The sequence below is a fragment of the Eucalyptus grandis genome, chromosome 1 (genome assembly GCF_016545825.1).
Source record: "Eucalyptus grandis isolate ANBG69807.140 chromosome 1, ASM1654582v1, whole genome shotgun sequence".
In the NCBI taxonomy this organism is placed as follows: Eukaryota; Viridiplantae; Streptophyta; class Magnoliopsida; order Myrtales; family Myrtaceae; genus Eucalyptus; species Eucalyptus grandis.
In genome coordinates this window covers 4,938,407-4,954,213 of record NC_052612.1, presented here as the reverse complement: position 1 = coordinate 4,954,213, position 15,807 = coordinate 4,938,407, and the positions used below count along the sequence as shown (strand labels likewise).

General features: G+C 34.7%; 1 pseudogene; it reads left to right on the top strand.

Moving 5' to 3' along the window:
* Positions 1-15,807, top strand: part of LOC108957802 — a 38,892-nt pseudogene continuing 23,085 nt past the window's right edge.

Here is a 15,807-nt window from a genome sequence, read left to right as displayed (position 1 = left end):
ATGAGCGCAGCGGTGGGTGCCGGGAAGGTCGTGTGCATGACCGGAGCGTCTGGTATCGCCTTGTTGGCTTGTCAAGCTCCTCCTGCAGCACGGCTACACGGTCAAGGCCTCAGTCCGGGGTCCGAATGATCCGAAAAAGACTGAACATCTGCTTGGACTTAATGGAGCGAAAGATGGACTTCAACCGTTCAAAGCAAAGCTGTTGGAAGAGGGTTCATTTGATCCTATTGTTGAGGGTTGTGCAGGCGTTTTTCACACTGCCTCGCCCTTTTATCATGATGTCAGGGATCCGCAGGCAGAATCACTTGCTCCAAAGCGCCTTCTGTGCAGCGTATGGTCTTTGACATCATCTACGGCTGCAGTCGCATGCAGTGGAAAACCGCGGACGCCTGATGTCGTGGTGGATGAAAGTTGATTTTCTGGTCCAGACTTGTGCAGGGCAAACCAACGCGTGCAAACACTTAACACAAGTGCTGCGGCGATAGCAAATATGATAAATGTTTGAAGATATTGAGAAGCGGTTGATTTTGACTTCTTATGGAGATTCATATTCAATATTTCACTATTGTTGCCGTTCATATCAGCAGTTACGTTCTTAGTTGTTGAAACTATCGATCTGAACATATCAGACATATATGCACGAATAATTAATGCCTATCATTTATGTATCCACTTTGCACAGACCCATCATATCAATGAGCAATTTCAAGTAAGGTTTCAGAATCAAAATGTCACTATGTTTCCATTCATCCTCCAAAAATCCTAACTTAAAATTATTATTAATATAATTGTCTTATGCAAAATAAATTCTATGAAGTTACAAAACTTCTATGAACTACCCACAGCAAATAATATTTGATATCCAATAGAATAATAATACTCTCACATAATACATTATCCATTACACTAAGTAATATACACAGAGGAAAAAATATCAACATAGAAAGAGATATCCATACTCAAAAACATCTCAAACTAATCTAAGAAATAAATAAGAAATGTCCCTTCTAATCTATCAGTCAAAATATTTGAGAAATTTGAAGGCACATTTGCCAACCATGGAAAAACTTTTGAGAGCTTTTCATGTCACCTCCAAGGTGCATTGACTCTACGCGTCATGTGGCGCTCAATCTAAGGGTTGAAGTTTTGGTTAACTCAATCCTATAGTACTCTCTTACAAAAGCTACCACTAGCTTCCTATAACCCGGGATCACGTTGACCTCCCATAACCGATCTAACACTACTTGCCATTTAGATGGAAGAATGTTCATCAAAGCCGGCACCTTCTCAAAATCCGGCATAAGATAACCATTCAAGATGATTTCCCTGATCCGAAAAGACCGAACATCTGCTTGGACTTAATGGAGCGAAAGATGGACTTCAACCGTTCAAAGCAAAGCTGCTGGAAGAGGGTTCATTTAATCCTATTGTTGAGGGTTGTGCAGGCGTTTTTCCACTCTGCCTCGCCCTTTTATCATGATGTCAAGGATCCGCAGGCAGAATCACTAGCTCCAAAGCGCCTTCTGTGCAGCGTGTGGTCTTGACATCATCTATGGCTGAACAGCCGCATTGTCGGATTCAAAAAGAGGAAAACCGCGGACGCCTGATGTCGTGGTGGATGAAAGTGCCAAATGGTGTCTACGTCTCTCTTTCATCCCTTATAATTTTCTGTTTTTAGTCCAGACTTGTGCAGGGCAAACCAACGCGTGCCAACACTTAACACAAGTGCTGCGGCGGCGATAGCAAATATGATAAATGTTTGAAGATATTGAGAGGCGGTTGATTTTGACTTCTTATGGAGAAGGAAGAAGATAATCTCTCCACTAACTCTCCCTCAAGCTTCACCGCTTGATCAAAGGAGAGTGTTCTCAATCAAAGTTTGAAGCCGAGCGAACACTGAAAATCCTTGTTCCATCACCGATCAGGACTCTCTCTTCAGCGAAGTCCAGCCGATCCGAGATCTGGTTGTTCACTCGAGCTTAAATCATCCTACTTCAAGCTCGCTGTTCTTTTTTTTTTTTTTTTTTTTTTGATTTCCAGAAAATTCGAAAATCGTGACTCTGAATCAAAGCTAAGTTCGCTCATGTTCTCTGATTTTGTTTTTGATTCAATTCTTTGCGTTGATTTTCTGCATCTCTATCATGACCAGAACTTGCTCGACCAAGCTTCCAGCTGCATCAATCACCGAAATAGTTCATCTATTCAACGAATCCAGTACATTGGAAGAAGCTTAGTTTCCTTCTATCGTTGGCTGATCTTTGAAGATTAAGGCTGTTGATTAGAGCTAAGTGATTCATTTCTTTCTCCTGGTTTCCATCAGCACAGATTCTACTCTGAATGATGATTATGAATATGACGTGTTCTGGAAATTCGAGTGTTTATCTTGTCAGCGTTTTTTGAGTGATGATATGAGCTTGTAAACGGTGATATCTCATGAAGATGTGTTCTAGACTTTCGAAGTATACATGTTGAGCTTCGATTTCATAAATCTGGAAAATTGATGCCTGCTCTATTCTGTGTTCTGTTCTGAATGACATCTGTGTCTTCCTGATTTTTTGTAAATTTCTGTGATCTGATTTTAGAGTTGGTACCTTCATGAAACTTGTTTGTGACATCTAGGTATATGTCGTATAAAATTTTCAATAAAATTGAAAGTCATTTGGTAGACACGATTGATCTTCACCAAGACATTTTTGCTTCTGAAAAATCAATTTCCAGAATGACCTTGCGTTATTCGATTCTTATAAAATCATGCGTTCAAAATCTGGAAATACATCCCCATGAAAAATGTTCACCACATCTGCATCTATCTGGTGTAAAATTTTCATGAAAAATAGAACTCATTTGATCGGTATGATTGGCTCTCAATTGTACCTTTTTGTGCCTATAAAAACTGCGTTCCAGAATAACCTTCGTGTGCTCCTAAATTTTTATAAAATCGTTGGTTCGGGACCTAATATCGATGTCTTCATGAAAAGTGTTCATCACACTTCAATCTAGCTTTAAAAAAATTTCAGAAAATAAAAAGGTCACTTATTATTTTTAGTTGATGTCGAAATGTTGCAGTGACATTCTGGAATATGAACCTTTTGATTTAACCTTCGAGTGTTCCTTAATTTCTATAAAATCAAGTGTTCAAAATTTAAAAACATGTTCATCATGAAAGTTTAGATGAGATTTCAATCTTTCTTTTTACTTTAATTCCATAGAATTTGAAGCTCATTAAAATAATCAAAAGGACCTGATCAGAGTGCTGAATCATTCCGCACCCAGGTTCTCCTTGAATACCTGAATGTGTTTTCACAAAATTCAATGGGCCTAATGATTTTATTTGAAAATTCTCAAAACATGAAAGTTGAAGGTCACGATCTCAGTTTTCTTATGACACTTTTTTTTTTTTTTTTTTGAAATTCATACATGTTTGGTTTTTAAAGAAACGGCGTGCTTGATAAGCACCTGAATTCTGGAATCTATTTCCCAAGACCTTTCAAGCTTGTTTCATATTTCAATAGAATTGAGGTCTGAATTCCCTTTTCTTAATAAATAATAAATGAAAATAATAGATAAAATTTCTGAAAACCTTGAAAAATCAGGAAAAGAAAATCAGAAATTTGGAAAATCCTTTAAAATTAAAATCTGAAATTGAACAAGCCTTTAGGACTTTACAATATGATTTTTTTTTTTTTTTTTAGATTGTCATTTCCTTTTAAAGATAATATTAGGTTGCTTGTGTGTGTGTGTATTTTTTTTTTCAATTATACTTAGTTGCGCATTTTAATACATTGAGTGTTACTTTCTTTTTTGAATGGTTAGGGCAAAAATCTAAAAAAATCTTCGATAGGTTGCCATAGTATTGGTTAGCATGTAATTGAGTTAAATATTGAAAGGGCATTAGTTTTAGGACTAATGTAATCAAGTCCCTATTTCAAGATATTTGGTTGCGCATGAAATGAGATATTCTCCCATATACATTAGGTTTCTAGTTGACCTAAATAGGCTAGTGGCAACTCCTCACATAGAAATTTGTATAAAATTGATGAAATGAAAACCAAACATCTATCATCATGCGAGCTATGGGTTTGGGAGGACTCGAGTCAATTGAAGGCAAATTTGGCAATACCCCTAAATCTAATTTCCCTTCCCTGTCAAAGGGGTTAGGTTAGGACACCCTTTGTAAGGACGAAAAAAATAATTTGATGTTATGAATGTAAACACAAGAACTTCGACAAAGAAAAAAAATTCTCGAAGAATAAGCTGGGGATTGCATTCAACAATCTTTGATTGATTATTCATTCTTTCCTTTTCTTGTTGCTGTTTTTCTTTCCTTGTGGCTCTTGGCTTTCTTGCGTTTCTTGTGGATCCACGGCATCCTTACACTCTTTTGACTTCCTTGTCTTTTGAGTGTTTGCTTTTGTTGATGCCGGGCCTCCTTCCTTGTACATTCTTTTGGTAAAATCTATATATTTCTTACCTTTACCCAAAAAAAAAAAAAACTTATTTGTTTATTTAGTTAATTATTATTGACATCAATATTACATTATTATTGTTGGTGAATGCTATTGTCATGGCTTGTGATTATTCCATACTGGCATACCCTTATGAGTGGAGCCTAGATTTATTGAGTGAAGAGTAAGTGATGTAGAGAGGATGAACACAACTTATTCACGAGAGTGATTTTAGGATGGTTGGTGCTAAGAGTACTAGGGTAGAACGATTATATCTATATAGAGCTCTAAAAGTGGGGTTGACCCCCATGTACACATTAGTTGGGAGTTGATGTTGCTATCCATAAACTAGTTGTTGTGCCTAAAATGTTTTTTTTATATTTTATATGATGGATTAGATGCCCAAGCTAAGCTGAGTATGATACAATCTGATATGAGGATGTTATTCATTGCACTATTATTGGTAACAACTAGAGAAGGAAGGTTGGCCTGATGTTATCGACCCACTAACCTATGACACTATCTTGTTGTTTTCTATTTATTTCCTTAGGGCGCGCATGATAACTATTTTGTTTTAGACATCAATTTTTGCATAGAAATTGATTTTTCTATTTCTATTTGTTGGATAAGTTTCTAAGAAAAATATACATTTAATAACCTTATAAAATTTCCGTTCTTAAAATAAAAATTCGTTTGATAACGATACAATATTTTTCCCTCTCGAGTGGTAGTGGGAGCTTCCAACATCTGGTGGTCAGTAGGTGATCGGCGGTGGGTGGCCCATGTTCGGCGTTTGGCAATTGACGATCAATGGTAGGAGGCAGGCAGGCAAAATTCGGCGATTGGTAGTCGCCAGCGGGCGAGAGGCTAGTGTCTAGAGACTGGCAACCAGCGACTAGAGTCAAGTGGGTAGCTGACATTCAGTGACCAATGGTGGGCGGACGACGGGTGGCGGCGAGCGTCCAGCATCCTATGAGTGGCGGGTGGGCACCGAGAATAAACAATAAAAAAAAATTTCAATTCTCACTTTTCTTCTAGATATAGAAAAAGCTAAAAATTTTAATTTTTGATTTATGATCCAAATCTATTTCTAGAGTAGAAATCTATTCCATAAATAGAAAAATAAAATTTTATTATCAAACGAATTTATGTTCTAATCTTGTTTGAGGAACAAAAAACAAAGAAATAGAGAAACGAAATAGTTATCACATGCCATAAGTTGTGTACAGCGCCCTAAAGTTAGAAAGGAAGAAATTAGATATTCAACAATGACAAATATGTTAAAATCAGTGAAACTCAATTAATCTCCTCAAAAACCATTGCAAGAACTACTTGAAAGATGAAATATCCCTCATTCATAATTCATAGCTTTCTTTTTGCAAAGTGGACGAAAGTCCCTCCTCATGAGCCATTTCTCAATGGCACAGCCGGAAGAAATAGTGAAAATTAATGCCCACAATCCAATTCATAATTTTCCCGAAAGTCCTTATCTTCAACAATGTAGTCATCCAACAATTTGTCTAGCAAAATAAAAGGTACAATTTAGTAACATATATGCATATTGGTAGTTTAAATTTATATGAGACAATTACTTATGGACAACAAAATTGCTCCTTAGTTTTGTCTTAAAATGTCCTTGAGTAAATGAAGTGCTTCTTACCAGACAAATACAATAGGATTCCGCTTCGACATTAGATTCTTCCGAAGTAGAGAGTTGGAGTTGATATTGTTGGGACCTTAGATGTGTAGAGATGGCTTCCTTGCTAAACCCTATAGAAACATCTCCACCCTGTTTGTTGAGGTGCACCAATTCTTAATCAAAAAGCATATGAGGAAAAACTAAGTATTTCACAACAAAACTAAAGATCAAGGGTGACAAATATTATTACTTGAAAACATCTATGTCCACTACAAAACTCATGACGCCACTACATGAAATGTTTGAAGTCATACACAAACAACAATTTCTATTTACTTAAAAATTTTATAGTTCATGGTACTATAAAAGAGATTATGCATAAACTAAGTAAAATCCAAGAAAAAATGCCCTAAAGAAAAAAGAGTTGCTTTATTTATTTATTTATTTATAATTTCAATAGTAATAAGGGTTGAAGCAAATCACCTCAAAATTCAACATCATTTAGGTGAAAATTTAATAAACACGCAAGCAAGTACGAATCTCCAGGAGACAAAATAAGAGGTAATGACAATTATGGTATTACTAGATCATGGCTAATCATTGCTCAAAATAAAAACTCCCATTAAAGGTCCATAAGACATTAACTTTTTCTAGCTGTCATGAAATTTCATTTATTTTATAAAATTCTTGAAAAGGTATGTTGAATTACATATTTTCATGATATGACTTGTAAATTAAAGTTCATATCCTATATAGAAATAAGGATCATGAGTTTAACATGATGCAATTGTCTTTTGGAATCAAGAGTATGACGTATATGGAAATGCATCACATAATTGGTGGTAAAAATCAGTCTCAATTTAAAGCTCTCAATCTCAAAAACTCTTTTTCAGAAATATATCAACAAAATTTCCAACAAGATTATCATAATTAATTAAGGAACCAAATTGAGAATTATGCAAAAATTGTTGAGGTTCAAGTCTAGAACTATAAATAAGACCATGCCTTTCCCAAGATGAAACATGAATACATAAAGATACAATAATATTACATTTTTTTTTAAACATACCTCATACATTCTCACTTGAATAGTGGCCCATGGTGATGGAAAAGTTATCTCGTGATGAGCTCTAGCTCACCACACACCTTTATTCATCCATCTCAGCATTCTAGATGTTGTAGAAGTGAATTCATTTGTTGAAGTCAAAGATTCGTGGCCATGTATCCTTATTGGGTTCCCTGTTGTAATATGGCCCACAGAATGCATAGCACTCCTTGGAAAAGTGTTCTGTTCAACAATTTCATTTTCAATATGTTTAGTTGTGTTATTAGCTTGATTTTCCATTGTAGAAACTTGTAAATGTAAAAATTTTTTTGTCAGAGTATTAACAATAAAAATATCTATATATGTGTGTGTGTGGGTATACATTGTTCATTATGCTGGAATAGCTCTAAAGATATGAACTCACTATGTTTGCTAAGAATATATGTACTTGATCAGAGAAGCACCGGCCAAAAGTAAACCTTGATGAAATTAGCTTGCAAAAAATGGCCATTCATGAAAAAAAAAATTATGAATACACACAGTAAGCAAATAATCATAGATTTGGTAAAGAACATAATAGAAGATATATCTCATATTATCTAAAATACATCTTCATCATTACGTTGATTGAGACTAAAATCGAACTAAGATCACCGGTTGATCATTGCATTGATCACGTGAATTAAATTATAGAATTTGAACCTACACGCATGACTATCTCAACAATCCAATATAAGAAAGGGCTTTATAACATCCAAATAATGTGTCTGCTAGTAAAATATCCCACACCCTCTAGGATACAACGATCTATTAGATCGTGTTGTTAGGCTTTGGAATGCTATTATTTACCCTTGAAATCGACACTTATCATATAGTCTTTCTATCATTGTAAGCAAAATTTGTAAAATGCAACAAAAAAGACTTTGGCATGGAAAAAGAGAACACATAAAAATTGTTGCAAAACATCAATACCCTAATGAAAATGTAGATTACAAAATATTAATAAAAAAATCACTTGAAGAAATATGCTTCATCTATCAAACACATTTGAGATCTGAACAATGGATGTAGAATACATACTCTTCAAATTCTTCTTAACATTTAAAATAAAAAGAAAAAAAGAAACATATTGCACGAGTTGAAAGACTAACTATATCATAGCATATACTAAAGAGAAAGAAGGGATAAAAAAAAGGGGAAAAAGAGCAAGAGAGTACATGAAAAATAACCTAGAAGATCTAGACTGATATGAGAGGTTAAGAGAATTTTGATGTAATTTGCATAGAATAAGATAGAGATTATATGATACAAAATAAAGACAAACTTTAAGAAGATATGTTGGCAGTGTAGAACTTGTCTCTATTTATATTGTCCTTCATCATGCCTGATTGAGTAAATTCCAACTTACCATATTGGAGAGCTTTCTCAATATGACATCTCTATTTAGTTGTTGAGAAATCCTAATTCTAATTGTCATCATACATTTATTTTTTCATTCTTGAGTTAGTCTTGTTTTCCTGAATTAATTCTTTTCTTAGTCTACTATTCTCCCTCTTCCACCATATTGAAAATGGTTTGATCTTAGTTAATCTTCACATTTTCATAGATTCTCAAAGTAACCTACTGAAAGAGTGCAAGACCTTTCAATATCATTCTTTGTAAATGTAAATAGTTTTCATATTGATGTAAACGGCATTAAGGTCTGGAAGCTAGTATGAGATTTGTACATTAAAAATCTCATTTATTTTTTATTAGTATGAGATTTTTGCAATTTTATAATACAAAACAATTGTAATTCAATTATGATGAGATGTAGCTTACTACTTAAAAACGCAACTATAATTCATTTAGCCAAACAATAAGAAAAAACTTTCTGAAATTAAATGATTGTCAATGGTTCATATGAAAATGATTATTTGTCCTTGTAAATTTTGGTGGAAGGAAATCCCACCATAATAAAATTGTTGAAGAAAAGAAAAGTATATGGATGCAAGAAATCATACCCATTGACCAATTAATGGGAAATACAAGATATTTTACCATATACTCTCTTTTGCCCATTTTAGGTAGGTCTACTTTGGGAGCAACTTGTACACCCATATCTAGCAATAAACCTCATAGCATATCTTCGTGCATTCATTTTTCTTCATCAAGGCTAACTGGGTAAGTTCAAATATGCTATATTCTATTCATTTCCTTAATTAGCTATAAACTTATTGACTAATTTAGTGGTAGCCCAATCTAGTCATTATCTATTTTCAGGGCACTTGAATTCCGTTTTTTAATTTTCATTTTGCTGTCATTTATTTAATTATATTTGCATTTGAATTATTTCCTTAATTTCTTTTTCCCTCCTGTTGTTTTTAAAATGCATCCCTTTAGTAATTTTTTTTTTTCTTTTCACAAGAGTAAACCAAAAATATAATAATTAGGTAGAGATCCTTTTGTATAGATTTTTTATTTGCAAAATCCTTTTGATTAGTGATTTACTTCAAAAGCTATTAACATGTTCATTATCTATGCCTCTCTTTGTTTGTGCGTTTGTTTCTCTATTATAAATAATTTAAATCTTAAGGTACTGAGAATCTCAATATCATTTTTGATATTTTCCAAGCCTTTTTTTTTTATTGATGGATGCATTGCATGTTTCCTGTTGCTGCAGGTGAACAATTGTTCGGGAAAAATGGGGAAGACTGTTTTAAAAGTGGTGGATTCTGCAGGACTCGATCTTAAACCCCCTGTCGTTTGGCTGTGCAGAAGAGGCTGAAAAAATCGTAGAGGTGTGTGGAAAAGAGATTAAGGTGCACGGACCTTCAAAGAGAGGAAGCGTTCGGGCCTCGGTCTTTCATGAACACCCGAATATGATCGTGGTTGACTACACTATGCCTGATGCGGTGAACAGTAAGTAGCACATTTGAAGAGATAGTAGTGATAGAAATTCATTTGCCAAAAAAGAGGTCTGGTTTTTTATAGTTCCATTAAAATAGGGGTGGGAGGATTGACTGATTATATTCAAATTGGCCTAGATTTGTTTTAAAAATAAAGTAGAGATGAAATTTGTCCCAATTCTTCTTTTATCTCGTTATTCTTACATAATGAAGCGACTCTTTAGTCAAACACAATAAGTTTTGGACCCTGAATTTCATTGTTTAGGGGTGTTTCGGAGCACTTTTCTGTTTTTAAGCCCTTTTTTGCATTATAGTAGGCTTTTACTATTTTATGAATGCTTTATTGCTTAATGTAACTTTTGGGTATTCTAGTGTTGCTTATGTTTAACAAGGTACTTATTTGATCAATTCTATGAATCAAGTTGCTTTTTGTCATGTTTCACATAATGAAAAAAAAGAAAAGTGATTGCTCTCTATTATTGCACACATGAGAGGGAGTATTCTTAGTGCTTGCTTGTAGATCGATGAATCCATGTTTTTCTATTACTTCTTGCATCACTTAGAATCTCAAAAGGATATTGCTAAAAATAGATGGCCCTTTGTCAAGACTTAAATTTTTTTCGACCTTTTAAATATTCATTCATTTTACAAATATATATAGATATAAAAGATGAAAAGAAAAATAAAAAAGAAATGAAAGAAAATGATAAAAAAAATGAATGAAAAAATGAAATAATAAAAAAAACAACAACAAATTCGAGTAGGGGCCCCGGCCCATTTTTTTTTTTTTTTTTTGTAAAATAATAGATTTTTGGGTCAGATGAGCCCATGCGCCCAGCTCCTTTTTTGGGGGGGAATTTCAATTAAGGGCCTAAAGTGGAACCTTTTTCTCAAAAAAGAACCCAAAATGAACATTGTCTCAAATAAAAATCTGAAGTGACCAACTTAATTTCAATTAAGGGCCTCAACTTAAAAGCCAACCAAATCTTATTTGCATCTAGGGGTATTTTCGTCGAAGACTTTTTTCCTTCTTTTTATTTATTTATTTTCTCATTCTCTTTCTTTTTTAATTTATTTTCTCCTTCTCTTTCTTTTCTTCATCATCATCATGCCTTCACCTTTTTCACTCTTTAGATTACGTTCTCCAAAGGCCATCTCTATCTCCCTTGCCAAATTAGCCATCAACGCCCTCAACCTCATTTGTCATTGCCCTCAATAGCAATTCCAGTACTTTTGTTGAAAGATGGAGGTCAATCCAAGCCCTAGATTGAGCTCGAGTGGAACAAGATGTAATGCTCAACTCGATTCGATCCCCACATCTTGTGTTCGTGGTCAAGCACAAAGTATGATGAGGTGTAAGCCATTAGCTTGCTGCCCTTGTTGTTGTCGATGCTTGAATTCAAATCGGTGCTCACGCAGACTATGATCGATCTTAGCGAGGAGAAGCCAGATTGAAGTGCCTAAGCCAAATTTATTAGAGTTTTTTGAGGAATCTCTGTGATACTCATATGCATTGATTTGTTCAGTGAAATACATGGTTTTGGGAATTTATGAGCGATTTTGCACTTTTTTTATCTTGTTATTCTCTCTCAAATCTATGTAGATAATATTTTAGAGTTAGAGAGGAAAATTTATTTGAATAGAGTCATTCGTTTTTTAGATTGAGTGCTATTTGATTCAAATTGCCACCAAAGGTGAGTATCTTCAATCACGGGTCAGAATGATTCAGCAGCCTTTGAAAATAACCGGCATGCACGATACAATTGGATCCTCTCAAGAAGCCACATATTCCACCTCAATGCAACTTGCGTCTATGAATGTTATGAATAATCCAACTTGGACCCAATAAAACATTCCCAAGAAACTACAAGTGAAAGTTATCATGGCATAGGCAATTTCATTGGCGGGGAGAGCATGAAACTGTTACTTTAATTGCCATAATAAGTTTTTACAAGCAAATTGAATAATAACAAAACCCACTGATGGATATTTCTTGATTCTCAAGTTCGTTATTGTCATCGGAGAAGGTGAGTGGTGGCGAATAACTTAAAAATTGGCTTATGCTGAAATCAATGAGTTCTTGGGTGAGGATGCGGAATTGCATAATGTAGAGCATGCGCTTTGAAGTTTGCTGATGGGGAGGCTGCAGAACTGAAGCACGCAATTTGCAGTTTTGCAAAAACTACAAAACTTCTCGAATATCTTTTCGTTTTCTTCTTTTCCTAAATTGTTCAAATTGTTATGCACTTGTGCAAGCTCGTGTGTGAGGAGTCCGATGCATTTGTCAAGATGGAGGTGAGCAAGATGAAAAAGAAAGAAAAACAAAACAAAAAGGAAATAGAAAAAAAAAGTCTTTAGACGAAAATACCCATAGCTGCCAATAAGATTTGATTGGCTTTTAAGTTGAAACCCTTATTCGAGACTAAATCGGTTACTATAGGGACCTTTATTCTGATACAACGTCCACTTTTTTTTTTTTTTTTTTTTTTTTTTCTAATTCCAGAAGCCCATGGTTTTACTTCCTCTTAAGCCCATTTGTTTTTCTTGCCTCTTATTTTCTTAAAGAAGCCCACCAGAACTTAAACAACCTGAGGCCTTTATTCCTTGACTTCTCTCACGCACGCTCCCAATATTCTTTTTGGGGGTTTTCGGGAAATCGTCGGCCACGGAAGAGAACAAATTGCAGAGAGCTTGTAAAAAGAGGAGGACGGAGCTGCAGAACTTCGGCTATGGAGAGAACCAGAGATAGGAGGTGAAGGAAGCCCGGCCAAGGGGTTTTCCACACTGCCTCGCCCTTTTATCATGATGTCAAGGATCCGCAGGCAGAATTACTGGATCCTGCCGTGAAGGGAACTCTTAATGTCCTGAAGTCAAGTTCCAAAGCGCCTTCTGTGCAGCGTGTGATCATGATATCATGTATGGCTGTAGTCGCATCCAATGGAAAACCACAGACACCTGATGTTGTGGTCGATGAAAGTAGATTTTTTTGATCCACACTCGTTCAGGCAAACCAACGCGCGCCAACACTTAACACAAGTGCTGCGGGACTGCAAATTTGATAAATGTTTGAAGATATTGAGAAGCGGTTGATTTTGATTATTATGGAGAAGGAAGAAGATAATCTCTCCACTCTCTCTCAAGCTTCACCGCTTTGATCAAAGGAGAGTGTCCGCAATCAAAGTTTGAAGCCGAGTGAACACTGAAAATCCTTGTTCCATCAGCGATCAGGACTCTCTCTTCAGTGAAGTCCAGCCGATCTCAGATCTAGTTGTTTACTCGAGCTCGAATCATCGTACTTCAAGCTCGCTGTTCTTTGATTTCCAGAAAATTTGAAAATCGTGACTCTGAATCACAGCTGAGTTCGCTCATGTTCTCTGATTTTTGTTTTTGATTCAATTCTTTGAGTTGATTTTCTGCATCTCCATCATGACCAGATCTTGCTCGACCAAGCTTCCAGCTGCCTCAATCACCGAAATAGTTCCTCTATTCAACGAGTCCAGTACATTGAAAGAAGCTTAGTTTCCTTCGATCGTTGGCTGATCTTTGAAGATTAAGGCTGTTGATTAGAGCTAAGTGATTCACTTCTTTCCCCTGGTTTCCAATTTTCCATCAGCACAGATTCTACTCTGAATGATCATTATGAATATGACATGTTGTGGCAAATCGAGTGCTTATCAGCGTTTTTCGAGTGATGATATGAGCTTGTAAACGGTGATTTCTCGTGAAGATGTGTTCTAGACTTTCACAGTATACATGTTGAGCTTCGATTTTATATATTATGAGCTCTTCTCGGACATCGTTTACTAGGCTAAAATTGCTTCGTAATACAGATCATAAATCTGGAAAATTGATGCTTGCTCTATTGTGAGTGTTCTGTTCTGAATGACATCTGTGTCTTCCTGATTTTTTCAAAAATTTCTCTGATCTGATTTAAGAGTTGGTACCCTCACGAAACTTGTTTGTGACATCTAGGTCTATGTCATATAAAATTTTCAATAAAATTGAAAGTCATTTGGTAGACACGATTGATCTTCAACTAGACATTTTTGCTTCTGAGAAATTAATTTCCAGACTGACCTTCATGCGTTATACGATTTTTATAAAATCATACATTCAAAATCGGGAAATACATCCCCATGAAAAATGTTCACCACATCTGCATCTATCTGGTGTAAAATTTTCATGAAAAATAAAACTCATTTGATCAGTACACAATTGGCTCTCAATTGTACGTTTTTGTGCCAATAAAAACTGCGTTCCAGAACAACCTTCGTGTGCTCCTAAATTTTCGTAAAATCGTTAGTTTGGGATATAATATTGGTGTCTTCATCAAAAGTGTTCATTACACTTCGATCTAGCTTGAAATTTTTTTCAGAAAATAAAAAGTCATTTATTATTTTTAGTTTATGTCAAAAAGTTGCAGTGACATTCTGTAATATGAACTTCTTGATTTAACCTTCGAGTGTTCCATTTATTTCTATAAAATCACGTGTTCAAAATTTAAAAAGGTGTTAATCATGAAAGTTTTAGGTGAGATTTTAATCTTTCTTTTGACATTAATTCCATAGAATTCGAAGCTCATTAAAATAATTAAAAGGATCTGATCAGAGTGCTGAATCATTCCGCACCCAGGTTCTCCTCGAATACCTGAATGCGTTTTCACAAAATTCAATGGGCTTAATAACTTTATTTGAAAATTCTCAAAGCATGAAAGTTGAAGGTCACGATCTCACTTTCTTTTGACACTACGTTTTTTTTTTTTTTTTTTTTTTGGGGGGGGGCGTTGGGGGAATGGAAATTGATACATGTTTGGTTGTTTAAAGAACCCGATCAGTGTGCTTGACAATTTTGCACCTGAATCCTGGAATTTATTTCCCAAGAGCTGTCGAGCTTGTTTCATAATTTCAATAGAATTGAGGTCGGAATTTCATTTTCTTAATAAAATAAAAAATAAAAATAATAGATAAAAATTTCAGAAAAAATCATAAAAATTTCAGAAAACCTTGAAAAAAAAAAAAAAATCAGAAAATTGGAAAATTCTTAAAAAATTAAAATCCGAAATTGAACAAGCCTTTAGGACTTTACAATAGGATTTTTTTTTTTTTTTTTAGATTGTCATTTCCTTTTAAAGATAATATTAGGTTCTTGCATTTTTTTTTTTTTTTTTTTTTTGGGTGATTAAAGTTGCACATTTTAATATCTTGAGTGTTACTTTCTTTTTAGAATGGTTAGGGAAAAAATCTAAAAGAATCTTCAATAGGTTGCAATGGCATTGTTTAGCATGTAATCGAGTTAAGTACCGAAAGGGCATTAGTCTTAGGACTAATATAATCAAGTCCACTTTTCATGATATATGTTAGCGCATGAAATGAGATGTTCTCCTGTATACATTAGGTTTCTAGTTGACCTAAATAGGCTAGTCACGACTCCTCACATAGAAATTTGTATAGAATTGATGGAATGAAAACCAAATGTCTTACATCACGTGAGCTATGGGTTTGTGAGACCCAAGTCAATTGAAGGCAAATTTGGCAATACTCCTATATCTAATTTCCCCTCCCTATTGAAGGGGTTAGGCCGTGACACCTTTTGTAAGGAATGAAAAAATAATTTGATGTTTATGAATGTAAACATAAGAACTTCGACAAAGGAAAAGAATTCTCAAAGAATAAGAAATTTTGTGTATTTGTGTGTTTAAGTGAGAGAGACTATCTACTGCCGATATAACAAATATCATCTTTGCCCAATCTAATCACCATATATCCCCCTTTTATTATCAAGATCTCCTAT